We start from the raw sequence: 18,051 nt of genomic DNA on the forward strand, positions 1-18,051 counted from the left end.
AAGGTTCAAGACAAAGAGAGAATCTTAAAAGCAGCAAGAGAAAGGCAGCTAGTTACCTACAAGGGGGTTCCCATTAGACTGTCAGCTGATTTCTCAAAAGAAACTTTGCAGGCCAGAAGGGAGTGGCAAGAAATATTCAGAGTGATGAAAACCAAGAACCTACAACCAAAATTACTCTATCCTGCAAAGCTGTCATTTAGAATCGATGGACATATAAAAACTTTCCCAGACAAGAAAAAGTTAAAGGAGTTCATCACTACCAAACCGTTATTATATGAAATGATGAAGGGTCTTTTTGAAGAAAAAGATAAAATGTATGAACAAACAAAGTGTCAATGAATACATATCTATCAACAATGGAATCTACAAACAAAATGAACAGGTAGGACAGAAACATTCTCATAGATACAGAGAACATTTTGTTGGTTGCCAGTTGGGAAGGGGGTTGGGGGAATGGGTGAAAAAGGTGAAGGGATTAAGAAGCACAAATTCATTGCTAGACTGACAAACCTCAAAGGGACAGGGGTTGGGGGTGTGGGAAGAAATAAACCAAAGAACGTATATGCATAACCAATGGACACAGACAAAAGGTGGGAGGGGGGCGGAGTGGAGAGGAAGGTGTCAATGGGGGGAAAATGTGGAACATCTGTAATACATTCTACATTCAACAATAAAGATTTGGAAAAAAAAAACTAAGGTGTCATTCAAGTTTACTCCTAATTCAGCTGTAATGTTTGAATAAAAATACCATGTGTTGCGGAGGAAGAGGAAAAGCTGGGATCCTGTACATGGATAGCAGACATGTAAAATGGTACAGCTGCTGTGCATAACACTGGGAATTTCTAATAACACATTAAACCCTGAATTAAGATACGCTTCAGAAAACCCACTCTTATTACACACCCAAAGAGAGAAAATGCCTGTAGGTGGAGGCTCAAAACTGTTTTAGGAGGAAAGACCTCCAAAAGATGAACTGGGGGACAAAGTGTGGTAACTGCAGCTACAATGGTATATTCATTCAGCCATAAAAGGTAGATTCACTGTTACATGCTTCATGGACGATTCTTGAAGGTATCCAATGTAACGGAAACAAGGCACATGCTATTGTCAGGTCTAGTTTCACTACATGAGTATGATCTATGAAGAAAAGTAACATCAGCACACACAGAATACAGGTTGATGTTTCAATGGTGGTCAGAGGAGAAATGGTAGTGACTCCTGAAGGTACAGAGTATTGTAATTAGATGTAAAAGAAATGTTTTCATACTTGCTAGATGTGGTGGTAACATAAGGCACAGAATATACCCTATGTTATGTAATTGTTCAATTGTAATATGTATTTTTAATATTTACTTTTATGATAGATGAATATCACCTCAACTGCAATTAATATCAATTACAATAAACTGTTCTCATACTTCTTTTTTCTTTACCTGTAAGAAATAGCCCAACCATCGTTTCTTTGTGACACATGTAATTTCTCCTGGAAGAGACAGGCTCTTGTAGTGGAGCTCCTCTATAATTTTCTCTTTTTCATGTTTCTGGTCCTTTAGTTTAAAAATACTTAGGTGACTACATTAAGCTTGAGACCAATGTAAGAGGAAAAAACAAAAATACGAAACTGCAACTTCTTTCCTATTTCAAAACAAGTGTTAAATACTTTCGGACTCCATTTGTGCACATTTGTGCATGCCCCTTAAAATCATCCTCTTTGATCATCAATACTTTGTCTTCTGACATTGTCCCTTTTCTTGTACATCTTCCTTAATGCCCAAATAAACCACTATTGTGCAAATACTTGCAATACCAGAATAAAGTACAATTTCAAAAATGACTTTACATATTTAATCAATGCCTACATATTCTTTGTTCCACTTTATCTCTTAGGTTTTCTCCCTCTCTATTTTTAATCGTCTTAATTCATCAATCTCTTGTCTAGAATTTTTAAACTCCTCTGAATCTTTTCTTCACACTTACTCTTTAATGCACTCTCCCTTAAGAACCAATACTTCTGTTCATTATTCAAGTCTGTGTAATAGCCCTGCTGGTTTAATCCTGTCAATGACACCTAAAAGCGCACAACATCAAGCCAAGTTATGATCATTTAGTTTCATGTTTTTTTTTCCATTCTCCCCTGAGAATATTTTTCATTTATCTTCAGATACCGTGAGAGGATGACAGAGAAAGAGAGAGGGCGGGGGACAAATCCTGACTTGAGGAAGACATCTTTTGTCTGCCTCCTGCAGGACCCTGAACAGGGCCTGGAACTGAACCTCAACCCTGTCCCGTACCCTTGACCGGGATCCAACTCAAGCTATTTGGTCTGCCACCTGACACTCTAACTGCTGAGTCCAACTGACCAGGGCTAATTTATTTTTAAAATCTAGTTTCCCACTTATCGTCGAACTGTTTTGTTATACTTTCAGGTACATTTATGACTCAGGATACACTACATTTTCTTGTCTTGTTCTTGTATACACACTCTAATATTAGCAATAATTCCTCTGTGCATATCAGTATTCTGATTGGGCTAGTATCAGCCAAATTCTGCACACATGTGATTTAATAATCGATTACCAAGTGCTTTGCTGTCACTGAATACCAAGTAATGAAATGTATAAGCACAGTCTTGCTGAAGATAGAAATATAAATTTTATGCATTTTTAGCTCTACTACTTAACGGCTCATTATTACTGCACTGTACCTCTTCCAAAATATGAAACTTTCTCCCATAGGAAAGATTATATTTAGATGTTAATTGTTATTGCTAATTTCCATAGGTCAGATTCTCACTTCTTTTAGTTTGCTTACAATTACTGGTAACCCAGTAACTGAAATATATAGGCTTCTTGTGAAGTTTCAAGGAAAATAGTTGGATTGTTTTTAGTTTCACCAATGTAGTACATACTTCAAAATTTCCAAAATAACTTCAAGTAAAGAGCCTTTAAAGTGTTCCTACACCAATCTTAATGATCAATTGATGATTTACAACTTTGTCACAACAAAGTGCACTTCTGTGATTTCTTTTCTTTTCTTTTTCTTTTTCTTTTTCTTTTTCTTTTTTTTTTTTTTGGTACTTCTCTGTTCCACAGACCAATGCTCCAACCACTAAGCCAAACTGGCCAGGGCACTTCTGTGATTTCTAACATGGAAAGTTAGACTCGTTCAAGTCTGCCTTTCAAGGCTGAGTATTCTTTTAAACATCATCTAAACCCACATGGATCACTTTTCAGTAAATGACAAAACACTTATTCTATTGATTAAAGTGTAATTGCTTATTTTTCATATTTCATTTCAAATTATGATTTTTTGATGAACAAAGCATATCTAGTTAATCATTTATATATTTCTTAGACTTTTTCCACTTCCTACAAAAACAATGCCTTGCCAATTAACAGTATTCTGGACTTAAAACTAGACTTTATAATAACTTTTGGCTTGGGAATCCATTAGCAACCATTATGTGGTAGAAGTCACGTTGAAATTAAGAAAGTATCCATCAACAACTGAAATTCCAGAGGGTGGACATGACCCAAACAAAGAAACAAAAGTAATTAAAATGCCAGGTATCAGTGAGTGTGTACCTATTTGACCAGGTGGTCCAAATACATACCCTAACACTGCTATTGATCAGAGTGGCCCTGGCACATACACCCAGGACTTATTACATGCCTGGTGTGGGAAAAAACACCTGTGACCACCTCAGGTACTACAGTCAGGGTCTCCTATCCACAACTGTACACAGTGACAGTTCTGTGACCATTGTACAAGATCTATCACCAGAAGCCACTCAGGACTTCACTCCAACTCCCTGGCATTACCCTGAAAGAACTGAATAAAAATGCAAGGCTCTGGAGCCTTATCTCCAATTTCACAGCCCTGCGTTGCGGCCCCCATGAGTCAATTCCAGGAGTTGCCCCTTCATCGGCCTGTTGTGAGGCCATGTACTATACACTACTGCATTTCCCTTGATAGAAACAACACAACGAAGAAAACAGGTTGCATGCTCCATTGTTTATTTTTAGGTCAATCTCAAAGTGTGTGGCATTTGCACTCTGAATCTTCGACAGGCCTTCCCTTCCTCTTCCTTTCAACCTGAGTGGGAGACCATCCAGAATCCCTCAGCATGGCTGGCACAGGGGCACGGTTTACATATATCCTGTCCTAGCTAGCCATATTGCATGTTCTCTCCTGTGCACTTCCAAATGTGGACTGTTCCTTGGCACGCACACACAACCAAAACACAGGGGCGCATAATGGAATCCTCTGACTCACGGTGCCCTCAGGAAGGATGCGCCCCGTCCGAGTCACATTTCCCTTTCCTCCCCCAGGACTTCTTATTGGCCTCCACAGCCCAGTCGCGCTGTCACCATTGTGGGCTTGGCAGAGGCACGCTGATGAGGGATGTAAAATCAGGAAGGAGACTTATTGGAAGAACAGACAAAGGATAGGGCACCGGAGGGTAGTACCTTGTTCAGATTTGCCAGGCGACCAGGGAAGTGCCAAAAGGGCAACAAGCACTACTGCAGAATTTCGGTGAATCAACTGATTCGTTCCCAAGGGGCCCAGAGCACCTGAACCTGCTTGTACTCTGTGGGCACTAAGGTCTCCCAGTTGCCTTTATCTACCCTCCTTCCCGCTCAAGACTACCTAGGGTATCTTCTATTTGACTTGAGACTTTCTACAATTCTTTAGGAAAGGACATTCACAGGTGCAACAACTCACCATGGGGAGCTCAGCACCTGGGCTCTTCAGAAACACATCCACCTCCCAGCTCCCTCCTCTGGGCTCTGCATCCCCTGGTAGTGCTGCAGGGGATTGGGCCACAGGTCCTCACTGATGATCTGGGTGAAAAGACATAGCAGCGAGAGACTGGATCATGCCCCTGGATCCATCAATATCCCCGTCTCTGACATGGCCAAAGCACTATCACCTGTGCAATCCTGCCTGATCCTGGAAGGTTGTGTTCTGACAACCAGTTGAAGAAGTTAACACTTGTTGTGTCTTGCCTGCGGCTGGGGACTCCACGTTCGTAATCCCAGAACCAGAGCACTTGGGTGGAACGAGTGGCCTGGTATCCTGGAGGGAGAGAGCTGGAAGGGTGGGTCCCCACTGTCCCAGGCTCTACACCCACTCACCATCTGCGTGCTCTTCCAAAACCCATGCTGGAAAGCATCTGACACCTGCAAGGCTGATGTTATACTGCTTAGTGATCACTCCGTTCAGGAAGTAGGGATTGTCCCGGAAGTAAAACATCAATTTGCAGTGGTACTTTGGATGGCCCAGTTCCCTCACCTGCCGAGAAACAGAGTTACTTGTTTTCACTCCTACCTTCCTGAGTGAGACTACTTGCAGGAATGACCCACTTCTCCATCTCTTCTTTCTGCTCAAACCCATCCCAGTCAGTGCCCACCTAGCCTACTACTCTGTGTCCCCAGTCTGACCTCCACATTGATGAAGCACTTCAGCAAGTCTTCATCTTGTTCTCCAGTGATGGCTGATATCTGGGAGTGCTTCAGAATCTGCTTTCTGATTAAGAATTTTCAGAGACTAGCAAAGGGAGAGCTCAAAGGCACACAGTAAAAGGCGAGACCACAGTGGACCATTGCCATAGACTGCAGACATTGCCTACCTTCCAAACTCCTCCTCATCTGCCGCTTTTACATATTCGGACAACCATACTACTTTTTGCTTCATGTTCTCCTAAGGCTGACGGCAGTAATACAGGAAAAAACGTCTTTCCAAAACGTTTCGGCCTACATTTGCTTAGTAACCAACTGTGTTTCCCCACTGAGGTCGCAGGTAAAAGAAAAATATTTTTGAGTTGGTGGACGGGAGTTACAACATAAAATGGAGGAACTTTGCCCTGGCCGGTTTGGTCAGCGGTTAGAACGTCGGCCTGAGGTCCAGAGAGACCCGGGTTCGGTTCCCGCTAAGGGCACGTACCTCGGTTGCAGTCTGTCCCCGGCCCTGGTGGGTCGTGTGGGTGGCGGCCACTCGATGTGTCTCTTTCACGTTGATGTTTCTCTCTCTCTCTCCCTCCCCCTCCCTCCCAGTCTATCTGAACAAAAAAATGGGAAAAAAAAAAAAAAATGTCCTCGGGTGAGGATAAAAGACAAGAAAAACAAAACAAAATGGAGGAACGTTAGAGTGCCAAGGACAATGGATGATGCCAGTATGTGATTTGTGTCAGTGCTACCCGGTGCCGGTACTTTTTGTCCTAGAGACTGACTGACAGATTCACAATTGCCCAGGTTTGTGCCACCAGGGATGGCAGCCTGTTTCCCCTGCAACCGAACCTTCGCCTTGGCCAGGCTCCTTCCGCCCATAACCCCTGTCCTGTGTTTCACAGTCACGCCAGAAGGGCATCGTCAAGGATACAGCTTTGGACCAGAAGCTGGGAATGCACTGAATGATGGCCCTTCTGCGCTCAAGAATGGGCTTTCTTCGCTGAGCAGTCTTGCGCTTCACTCGAATGTAGGCCCTGCAGGCTCGGGCTCTCTCACTGCTCAGCTGGAACTGAAGGGCCTGCAGTGCCTCCAGCGCCTGCTGGGTGCGCCAGGCGCAGGTCCCCCCGGGCCCTGCCTCTGTTCGCTGTTCCTCCTCAGGCTTGTGCTCTCCGGGTTCCTCTGCCGCCACCGCCGCCACCTTGGTGGCACACATTTGCTCCCCAGTGGACACTCCCACCACCTGCGTGAGATGGTCCACGTGCGGGAGCCGCTTTGCCCCCAGCAATGTCCGCCCTCACCTCCAGAGTTCACCCTGAAGCTGGAGGTCACTGCGCCATCCCACCTACCCTGGCTTGCAGGGTCACCGCGCCCTCGGCCCCACCCCCACGTAGTGTTTCAGGAACCCTGACCCTGGTTTCACCTGAAGGGCCCGTCCAGGTCCTGTGCTGACCCACGGGGCCGAGGGAGCCCCGCTGTCTTCAGACGCAGCCGAACTCGCCATGTGGCGCTGGCTCGGTGCCGGGCAGTTGCTAAGAAGCAGCAAGGAGCACAAGTGTCTGCTGCTGAGCCAGCGAGCCCACACCGTGTAGCTAGTGCCCTGACGTGGGTCCTTGAGGAGGACTCTTTGCTTCAAGAGGAGGGCCTAGGCAAGATTTTGGTCGCCCCCTTGCGGAAACGCCGCTGACAGTGTGAGCTTTGCTGGCCACGCCCCGCCGGCTCCTCCCACCTACTCCAGCAGGGAGGGAGGACTTCACCCTCCTCCCCTCCTCCCTCCTTTCCACACCGGGGCCTGCCCCCACACGCAGGCCCACCGACCTCAGAAAACCCCGCTAACTGACTTTATCAGGGGGGTTACTGGGTATCCAAGCCCGCCCTTTGCACCGGAAACACTCACCTTATCTGTGCACACCCCGAATTCGTGTACTGCATCGCCTTCAACTGAGGCACTTTACCCCTGTGCAATGGAGCGACAGCCCTGGCCTGGGGTTGGATTGGTTGGAGCGCGGTCCCCCGCAGCACACGGGTTGCGGCTGCCAGGTCGTTTCCGGGATCAGTACTAGGATTGGTTCAGTTTTCTGATTTGTTTAGTTGGGGTGCTTAATGGAGACAAGGGATCTATGTGTCTGTGTCCTCCCTGTTTGTCTCTCTCCTCCTATTATTTCTCTTTCTCACATCAACAACTTATCCTCGGGTGAGGAGTAAGTGAAGACATGGACAGTAGTCCCAAACTGGGCAGTGGGGCGGTCTCACAGGTAAGGAATCGGAGATCAAGCGGACGCTATGGGAAGACCTGTGGCTGGGGCACTGTAGCCTGTGGTCTGACTGACCTGAACGCTCCCAGAAGGGCTCACTCCGTGTGTCCCAAGTCAGCTCGCCTTCTGTCTTCCTCCCCTTTCTCTCCCAACTGTCTTTCCTTCTCTCTCTGTCTCCCTCCTCTCCTTGCGTGGTGTTCATTTGAGCGCTGTAGAAAGGGCAGTGTAAACAGAAAGATCTCTATTTCTATTTCTTAAAGGTTTGTGTTGAATTTTTGGAGACACAGGAAGGGAAAGGGACAGAGACATGGATGTGAGAAACACCCATCCGCTGCCTCCTGCATGCCCCCTAGCGGGGATCGAGCCAGCAACAACAGCGATGAGCTCTTGTGCTGCGCTGAGCCTGCGGTGCCCGGGGTAGGACGCTGGCAAGGGAAGGGGTCGCACCTGGGCTGGTAGCACTGGGCAGGCCTAACCGCCCCAGGCCTGAGGGTGGGGAGAAACTGTTACAAATACCCAGAGGGACAAAGAGCTGTGTGTGAAGGGCTGCCCCTCAGGCACCAGGCTCAGAGAGCCCAGGACAGGAAGGGGACCGGGACAGTGATTACACAGAGCAACCACTACTCCCGTCCCTCTAGCTGTCATGTGTGGGCTTCCCACTGGTCACACCCTGCAGAAAAGCTAGAACTCAGCAGCCTAGTAGTTCCTGCCATGAGTCCAATAACTGGTGGACAATTTATCTTCGAATCTTGTGTAGAGACCCTGGTCCAGATGTGCAGAATTCCCCCTCCAGAGTAAATAGGAACAAAGAACCATGACCACTAATTGTGCAGCTACAGATTGTACGTGACAAGAAGATCAATGCTGATGGCATGTGGAGAAGGCCCTAGGATGCCCAGCCAGGCTGTTCTGTACATAAAGTCGTATCATGTGCTGGGTTACTCCTCTCATTTACCCCACTAGTGTAATCATAATAAAGACAGAATATCTTGTTTCCTGGACTTCAATGTCCCAAAGTCATGCTGTCACAGAGGTAATTTTCTATGCCCCCAACATGAGAGGGACACAACAAGTAGTTGCCTCCCACATGACCCTGGCCAGGGCCGGGGACCAACTGCAACCGATATATGTGCCCCAGGCCAGAATCGAACCATGATTGGTCCACGGGCCCACACTCTAAGTGCAGAACCAAACAAGCCATGGCCCAAATGAGAAACTCTTAAACATGGCAAACTATTTCTTTTAGATGTGCACTCAGGAAAATGGTTTTATATATCTCCCATTATGTTTATTTTACTCCAGGGTACCTGGTCATTCTCTACAGTATTTAATACCTTGTCTTCGGTTCAGGGATTTGTCATTCAGCTTAGAAATTCATGTTCTTTACAGAGCTTTTGTCTGACACCTCACATATCCTCCTGGTACCACATGTACTCGTGACAACAGTATTTATACGTAGTATGCTCTACTTGACATCCCTTTCTGCATCTAAACTGATTAGCTGGCTTTTCATTCTTCCAATTTTGCTCATTCGTGTTTTAATCTTATAGTCCAGATTTTGAATCCCTTAAACAGTTGATGTCCCATTATCTACACTTCCCCATGAATTCCACATATATTGTACCTTTAAAAATGCTAGTAAGAGCCGTGGCCAGTTTGGCACAGCAGTTAGAGCATTGGGCTGCAGTCCAAGGAGCTGTGGGTTCAGTTCTAGTCAAGGGCCCGTATCTCGGTGCAGGTTTCCCCCCGCACTAGACCACGTTCATGAGGGTGGCAACCGGCCCAAGAGTCTCTCGCATTGATGTTTCTCTCTCACTCTCTCTTTCTCTGCCTCTCCAACCCTCTCACTCTATCAGATGAAAAGGAGAAAAATATTCTCCAGTGGGGAATAAAAATAAATACTTTTAAGAGCCCTGGCAGGTGTGGGTCTGTGTTTCCAGTGTCCGCCCACACACAGGAAGTTCTCACAGTTCTATTTCCGGTGTTGCAGGTTGTATCCCCCACCCAGGTCAGGGCTTGCATCAGAAGCAAGCGATCGATGTGTCTCTCTCACATTGGTGTTTCTCTCTCTGTATTCTTCTCCCTCTCTCTCCCCTTCTCTTTTACTCGCCCAGGAAAAAAAAACACAAAATACTGCACAAATATTCTAAGAAAACTATTACAAATTTAAAATACAAAAAATGTATATTCTTTTAAGAAACCAAAGAGTTGGTGTTAGTTTTGTAAACTCAGTTTGGGAAACTCGTTAATCAGTTTTTATACACTCAACATTCCAAGAAGACGTGCGCCTCTAAAAAGGGTTCCTACCCAAACTTGTCCTAATTTCACTGATAAAAATCCTAAACCTTCGTGAAATCTCCATACTTGCCAGAAGGAACATTGACTATTTCTAAAATAAAACACATTTTCCAACCCAGGGCTACTTCCTTTCAATGCACTAGATACATACTCAGGACAGTGAAGTGAGTCAGTTTCACAGAAGTGGAAGATTTTGTTTCAGTCCTATTCTTCCCACGTCAGACCCGTGCTGCCGTAATTTCTATGAGCATCAGGATGCTTAAGTTGAGATTACTTCAAACTTTATATCCTTTCCACTTCGAAGTTTACTTCTAACTCATACCACCTCTTTGAAATACAAAGACTAAAGTAAGTCACAGTAAGCAGAGGAACCTTGATTTTGCAGCCTGGTGGGCGACTTCCCACACCTCTTTACATTTAGGTTTTCAAAGGGAATACAAAATTTGTTAACCCTACTGAAACACTGCAGAAGTAACACATAGCTCCATTCTGTTGCACTTATGTTCAAAGACATATAGCAGAATTTTGGCCAACAGTGGAACATACAATCCAAAAAAGTGTTTTTATGATTAACTGTGCAGTTTAAACCGGCATGAAAGAGCATTTTGTAAAAGCTTTAGTTCTGAAACTTGTAACAATCAAGTCATTATACTTAAACAACCGAAATGCATATTTTTCAATTAATATGGATGCCTATAGAATAAATTTGACCAGTGAATGTTATTGGGTTATCCAAATGTTCATAGCTGTACAATTCATACTTGCCTCTCGCCCCCCCCCCAAATAAATACATTCCTGTTCTAGACATTCTCAAGTAACAGAAGAATGGCATTTAAATTTTCTCCTTACAATGAAAACTTCATACAGAAATGACTACTGCTTTTCATAAATGTTACCACACAGGCTGCCTGATGCTTCCCCCATACCCTCCTGCCAAAAAAAGCCAAAAATGTGAGCTACTATGTGATTCACCAGGTGCAGGCTACACCTTGTCTCAAAGATGCTGAAACTGTTGGTCTCCTCCAGCACCTAGCTCATGGCCACATGAACAGGTTCCTCTTTGGCTGCTCCAGCAAAATTCATGCCCTCCTCCATAACCACCTCGTCCTCTGCCATAGCAGTCACTCTGGCGACTGCTTCCACCATCAGTCAGCGGAGGCACTTGTGCTAGTGCTGCTTCATGTGAGCTACCTATAAAGTCAAAGAGCAAATGGCCCATCTTGAACCACATTAAAAGACTTTTTATTTCGTTATGGCATGACCAGTAAAATATTAAATCTTTGCAAAACATAGACATCTACGTGCCCGTGGTGAGTAAATATCTATAGTACTGAGGTAGTGAAGGGATCTTCCATTTATATCAACTAATATTTAAGAGTCACAGTTTTAGCTATAAATGATTTTGAATATGTGTTCAGGTACATTTGCCTAAAATGCTTTGCAATCCTGACTTTCATATGGTCCCTCAGCTTTACATTGTCACATGTTCCATCTGATTGAAAAATGTTAAAATAGCCCTAACTGTTTAGGTTAGTGTCAGGAGTCTTCTCTCGAACCAAAGCGTCTCCGGCTCGATTCCGACAAATGGCACATACCTCAGTACCTGTTCAATCCCGTCGGGATGGTGGAGAGGAGGCCAGTCAATGTGTCTCTCTCACTTTGAAGCTCCTCGGCCTCTCTCTCTCTCTCTCTCTCTCTCTCTCTCTCTCCTCTCCCTCCCTCCTCTCTCTTTCTAGATCTCTTCCTCCCACTCTATCTGAATAATCAATCAGAAAATACCATAGGGTAGATTTTTTTTTTAATGTTAAAATTCCCCTGTCCATTCTGGCTCAGTGGTAGTGTTGGTAACAGTACCAAAGGTTAAAGGTTCACTTTCAAGTAAAGAGTAAGTACCTGAATGGCACGTTTTATACTCAGTCCCAGTCCAGGCTCATGAAGGAGGCAACACCTGCAGGTGTCTCTCTCTGTCTCTGTCACTAGACCCTAAGAAAAACTGTAAAGATCCCTTTTAGAAACTGTACATACCAATGGAAAATATACCCTCCAGTGTACATGAGCAACAAAAACAACAAATCGAAAACTATTAATGTTTATTTAATAAGCAAAAAAAGATGGTACTGCCACTTTATTCCTCAAAGAAATCTATTATTTAAAAATAGGTAATAAGAAAATAATTCAATGTCATTTGAACTAATCTAAAGTCACAGTGCATAATTTCCCCTTTTATGATTAAAATTAAAAATAGGGTAAGATGCCATCTGGCTTTTTCAATCTAATTCTGTGACATATTCAAGCTGTAACCTCATCTTACCACATCTCTCATATGACAGCCTGTAAGAGCCTCCATTCCAATAGTCAGAATTATCTCTACAATGACGCCTGCCACAGCCATCATGATCACTAAAGAATAACAACAACAAAGGATATATACATATATATATTGACTCTCTCCAAGATAACACTGCAGGGAGTTTTTTCATAAATAGACAGATATTTGATCACACCTGTGTCTTCTACAGGAAAGCTCACCCAGGAACATGAAAAGCCGTAATCAGGGTACATAAAGTCTGTAGGTAATATGCCATAATGTTTCCTGTGTTGGGAATTTGGATCATCTCTGCTTGAGTAACTAAGGTAAATGAACCACAAACATTTTAAACTGGGCCTTCTGTTATCCAGAATATATGCACACTTCGGGAATAAAATGACAAAAATGTTAATTGGACAAAGCTTTTAATAGAAATGTCTCCAAAGAAGAAGAACACACAGCCAACAAGCTCATGAAGACATGTAGAATATAACTGCTCCTCAGAAAAATGTAAGTTGAAAGTAAGGTGACATACGCTTTTTCTCCTAATTAGGCTCCAATGTAAGGGAAAAAAAAGTCATGTTTTGCTGAGGATGTGGAACAGCTGCTGTGCATTTCGTTGGAGATTCCTTAGAAAACATTACCCTCTCAATTAAAATATGCCTCAGAAATTGCACTCTAAATTATTCACCCCAAATATTTGAATCAGGAACCAAAATGGGTGAGGCTCACCACAGTACTAGGAGGAAAGAGCCCAGACAGATGAACTGGAAAACAAAGTGTGGTAACTGCAGCTACAATGGTATATTCATTCAGCCACAAAAGGTGAAATTCACTGTCCCATGCTAGCTACATGGATGATTCTTGAAAACAGGCATGCTAACAGACACAAGCTACATGCTATAATCATGTGTGGTTCCACTTCATGAGCATGATCTATGGAGAACAGTGTCATCAATACACACAGAATACAGGTTGATGTTTGGTCAGTGGGTCAGGGGGAAAATGGTAGTGACTTCTTAAGGTGCAGAGTGTTGTATTTAGGGGTGCTGACATGCTTCCATACTTTCTAGTTGTGGTGGAGGCATAATGTACCAAATATACCCTATGTTATTAACTGTTCACTTGTAATACATATTTTTAATATTTACTTTTATGGGAGATGAATTTTACTTCAACCACAAATACTATGAATTATAACAAACTCTTCTGATACCTTGTTTTCCTCTACCTGTAGGAAGTAGCCCAACCATCCTCTCTTCGTGATATGTGGTAATTTCTCCTGGAAGAGATAGGCTCTGGGTGTGGAGCTGCTGCATAAATTCCTCTCCCTCATTTTCCGGTCCTTTAGTTTAAAAAGTCTGAGGTGATCTCTTGCCCTGTGAGACTACATGGAGGGACCTGGAGAGTATCATCCTGAGTGAGGCAAGCCAAACAGAGAAGAACAAGTATCATATGATGTCACTTATTTGTGGAATATAATGAACATAACAGTCTGAGGAATGGGGTAGTCCCAGAGACATGGAGGTGGGGTACAGACTGACAATCCGCAGAAGAGGGGGTGGTGGGGGAGTGATAAACCACAGAACTTATATGCATGTACGCATGAACAGTGGACATGGACAACAAACTGGGGACAGGGCGGGGAGGGAGGGAGAGGGGGGAATCAATGGGGGGGGCAGAAACATCTGTAACAAAAATTAATTAATAAAAAAATAAAAAGTCTGAGGTGACTATATCACATGTAAGACCAATTTTACAGAGAAAAAGAAAACTTCAAAACTTTTTCTTTCACCTTTGTAATACGAGTGTTAGAATAAACTCCTTATCTAAACAATTGTATAGTTTATTTTGCTTATTTGAGTTTTAAATAACATTTGAGCTATTTCTATGCATTCGTAATACTGGTTTGCACTCCTAACGTCTCATCCTTACTTTTTCATTTTTGTATTGTATTAATTTACACTGTTGCTGGTACTTACAAACTCTACATCCACATTTTTGTTCTATGGGATTTATTGGAGTGATGCTGCTTAATACAAGTACGTTGGATTCAGGGGTACCATTCCGTCATATGTCATCTGCATACTGGGTTGTGTGTTCACCACCCCAAGCCAAGTCTCCTTCCTTCCCTACATATAAAAGATTACTTCGGTGTTCTCCACCTGAGCGAAGCACTCTTGCTCCTCTACTTCCAATTCCTGCTCCTCTACTTCCTCCTCTTCCACATCTCAGGTTTCTTGCACCACCTCTGTGCCTTGAAGGACGTGGTGACCTCCATCTACCACCACATTGTAAAGATGGTTGGTAGGCCTGCTGTACTCTACTTGGTAGTCCACTGAGACACTAAAATAATTGCACATAATATGAACAACAAACAGTCACTAAACTCAAACAAATGCACAACTTTTACAAAGCTACATATTACTGCAAATAAATCCAGGTCAACATCAAATTATCTTCCCAAACCCACGGTTAATCTCAAGGCTGTAACCCCAGCACCACCTTCTGTCCTGAACTCCAGGCTCATCCATCACAACATTCTCAGCCACCTAAGCACCTGCTGCCCAGAGACTCTAGCCTCTCCCTACTACCTTTCCACACTCTCAGGTCCCAGTGGTGGTGTCCAAGTCAGAAACCACATCCCATATGGCTCTCAGTGTACTTAGCATGAAGTGCAGACATTGTGTCCACACTGGCCTACCTTCCCTCAGTCTCCTCTTCTCTGATGAACTCTCCTCCAGACACCCGACCTCCTTATGCGGGTCTAGCCCAGCGGTGTGTTCTGCACCCATGGTGCTTGCAGTTGCGGCTCCCTGTCAGGACCACTCCTGCGCCTGGTCTGCACAAAACAGATGACTTTCTGTTCTTCAGCTTTCATCTCAAATTGAGCTCTGGGAGAGCTCAAAAGTGACCTGCTCCTGAGGTAGCCTGTCACCTCTGTCATCCTCTCGGCCCTGGGCCCTTCCTCATCGCTAGTCACCCTGGTCTCCTTCCTGTCGGTGAAACACATGCAGAGACACTGCCATCTCAAAGCCTTTGCAGATACTGAGCTCGCTCCCAGCAGTGCGAGGATACCTCCTCCCACCACTGATGGTGCTGCCTGACAGGTGCTGAAAGAACAGTGAAGTATTTGAGGTAGGAGAGGCTCTCCTGATATGTGCAGGTTCAGTGGGGGGACCTGTTAGCCTCTGTGAAAGCTGATTTCCAACATCTGCAGCAAAGTCGCCCTACCAGAGATGGACTTCAGCGGGTATCTGATGGACTCTGAGCAGAGCAATGTGCTGATCTCTGTGACAGCCCATGAGACCTGTGCCTAGAAACCATCCGTCCCTCCAGATCTGATGTGATGCATTTCTTACTGTTTATATTTCATTTAATGTACATATTTCATCCCCACTGGAGGATCTTTTGCTCTTTATCTCAGATACAGAGGGTGATAGGAAGAGACAGACAAGAGTCAGAGAGAGAGAGAAACAGAAACATCCATGTAAAAGTGACACAGTGACTGGTTGCTCCCCCCACGACCCCGACCGGGGACGGGGGCAAACGGCAAATGAGGTACGTGCCCTTGATCAGATTTGAACTCATGACTCTTTGGTCTGTGGGCTGACACTCTAACCTCGGAGCCAAACTGGACAGGACTCTTACCGCTTTGAAAATGTCAATCCTGTTCACTTGTCAATTTCTCTATTCATGTCTGATCAAGTCTCGCAATTTGGGACCGACTTCCAACTGGACTTCCAATTTGAGACTGACATCGCTGTCCTGAATAACACTGGTCACCATGTAAACAAAAGACTTCCTCAGCTCCCACCCCTACCCCCTTTCTCAGGGCGCACAAAGAAGTCTACATGGAACACCTGGGAAAGGCTAGTGCGACGGTCACCCCGAACCAAGACCCAAATCTCCACACAGTTCAGTGTTCCTATTTCACCCCTTTGACGACCACCTCTTGACTGGATGTCCCTGACCATTTATGCCTAGTCTTTCTCCTGCATGTCACTGCTCATGTCCGATGTGCCAATGTGCCATATGTACTTTGTAACAGCTTTATGGATCTATTATTTACATAGTGTGAAGTTCAGGCATTCCAAGTACACTCTCAGTGGATTCAGTATATTCGGAGTTTTGTAACCATCTCCGCCATCTCCTGTTTGAATAATTCCATCATCTCTAAAACATCACCTGTGCCTAGAACAATCAGTCCATTTCCCAAGACTTTGGACATCATTTACATTATGTGGACTTACACATCGGTGACATTCAAATGGAAACATAATCTTTGGTCTATTGGAATTAACGTTTCTGTTGGAAAGTGTTATGTTGAATTGTCCATCTGCCCTACCACAGGACCATTGCACAGCAGCTCCCTGACAAGACTTTCTTACCGACATGCCTCTGTGGCTCCTTCCCACTCTACCCAAACGAGGTAAGTTGTGTCTACACCCTATTTTATTGTCTACTTCTCCCTCTTTTCTCTTAATACTTCTCTTCACTCAACTCAGACAACAAAGCATGTCTGACTTGTCTGCACTTTACTCTTGATCTGTTATCAGCCTCTTAGCAGTCAGGGACCTGGATTTCTCCTGTGTTTTACCCTCAGTGCCCAGACAATGACTAAGCATAATAGTTGATCAGTCAAAGTTTGTTAATAGGACAGATAATTCCGGGGCCTTCAAGGTTTTCCCTTACTCCATTATGGTCCAGCCAAGGGTCAAGTGAGGCCAAGAGACACTATAGTGTGGCACCAGTCAAGGGAACACCATCGTGTTTCAACTGTGGTGGCCCTGTCATTTGTCCATAAAGCTTGAGGCTCAGTGTCCGATGCCAGCCAGAGTGACCGTAGCACTCTGGGAAGTTGTTTCCTCCAAGCACCTGATGGAGCTAGCCATGGAGAATAGCCTGCAAAGTGTGTGTGGGCCCAGTGTGGCCCAGTGACAAATAGTTGTTAGTGCTGGTGGTCGGTATGTCATTAAGTGATTTAAATGTCGGCGCACAGCCAGAAGCTACTGGAACACAAACAGTAATGTTGGGTCCAACATTGACCTCATTCTTCTTCATTAATCATGTTTTGCAAGCCGGCAATTAAAATGGAGAAAAGTACATGGACAGCCAGTTTAAAGGCCCTGAAAGGCCGTAGATCGATGATCAGAGGGTGGCACATATGACTACAGAGCATGGGCTGGAGGACGCCAAAGATATAGAGCTGGGGTGACATGGGCCCCATGTCACCGAGGGCTAGAGTTAGAGGAGAACAGATCAGCAGTGCGAAATCTGGGGCCTTTACAGATAGTCCTGGGGTGCGGCTTGGTGCGGGACCACCAGAGGCAGGACCTGGGCATGGGCATAGTGTCTGTCAGTCAACCAGGCAGTCTCAACGCAGCTCAGACAATGTACTGACTGAGGGCTCTGGCTCCATTCCTGAATGGAGTGTTAATAGGAAAGTGAGGTTTCTGTTTTCAGGGTGGTTTTTCTACAGCAGCAGACTGCTCTCCCTTTGGCCATACAGTTCCTCCATGCGAGGAGCTCTAAACTGCAGATCTTCTCCATGGCCAGAGGAGTCGCAAGACGTTATGTCCCTGAGTGGGATCCCCTCATACCCAGCAGGGCGTGGCACACACAGACTCCCAGTATATGCATGTTGAGCGAAGGTGTGGGTGATGAAATCATGTTCTCAGACAAATTTTAGATTCACTGAAGCAGAGAACTCGTTTTAGTCCCTCGTCCATTACTTCAGACA

The sequence above is a fragment of the Molossus molossus genome, unplaced genomic scaffold (assembly GCF_014108415.1).
Source record: "Molossus molossus isolate mMolMol1 unplaced genomic scaffold, mMolMol1.p scaffold_m16_p_30, whole genome shotgun sequence".
NCBI lineage: Eukaryota > Metazoa > Chordata > Mammalia > Chiroptera > Molossidae > Molossus > Molossus molossus.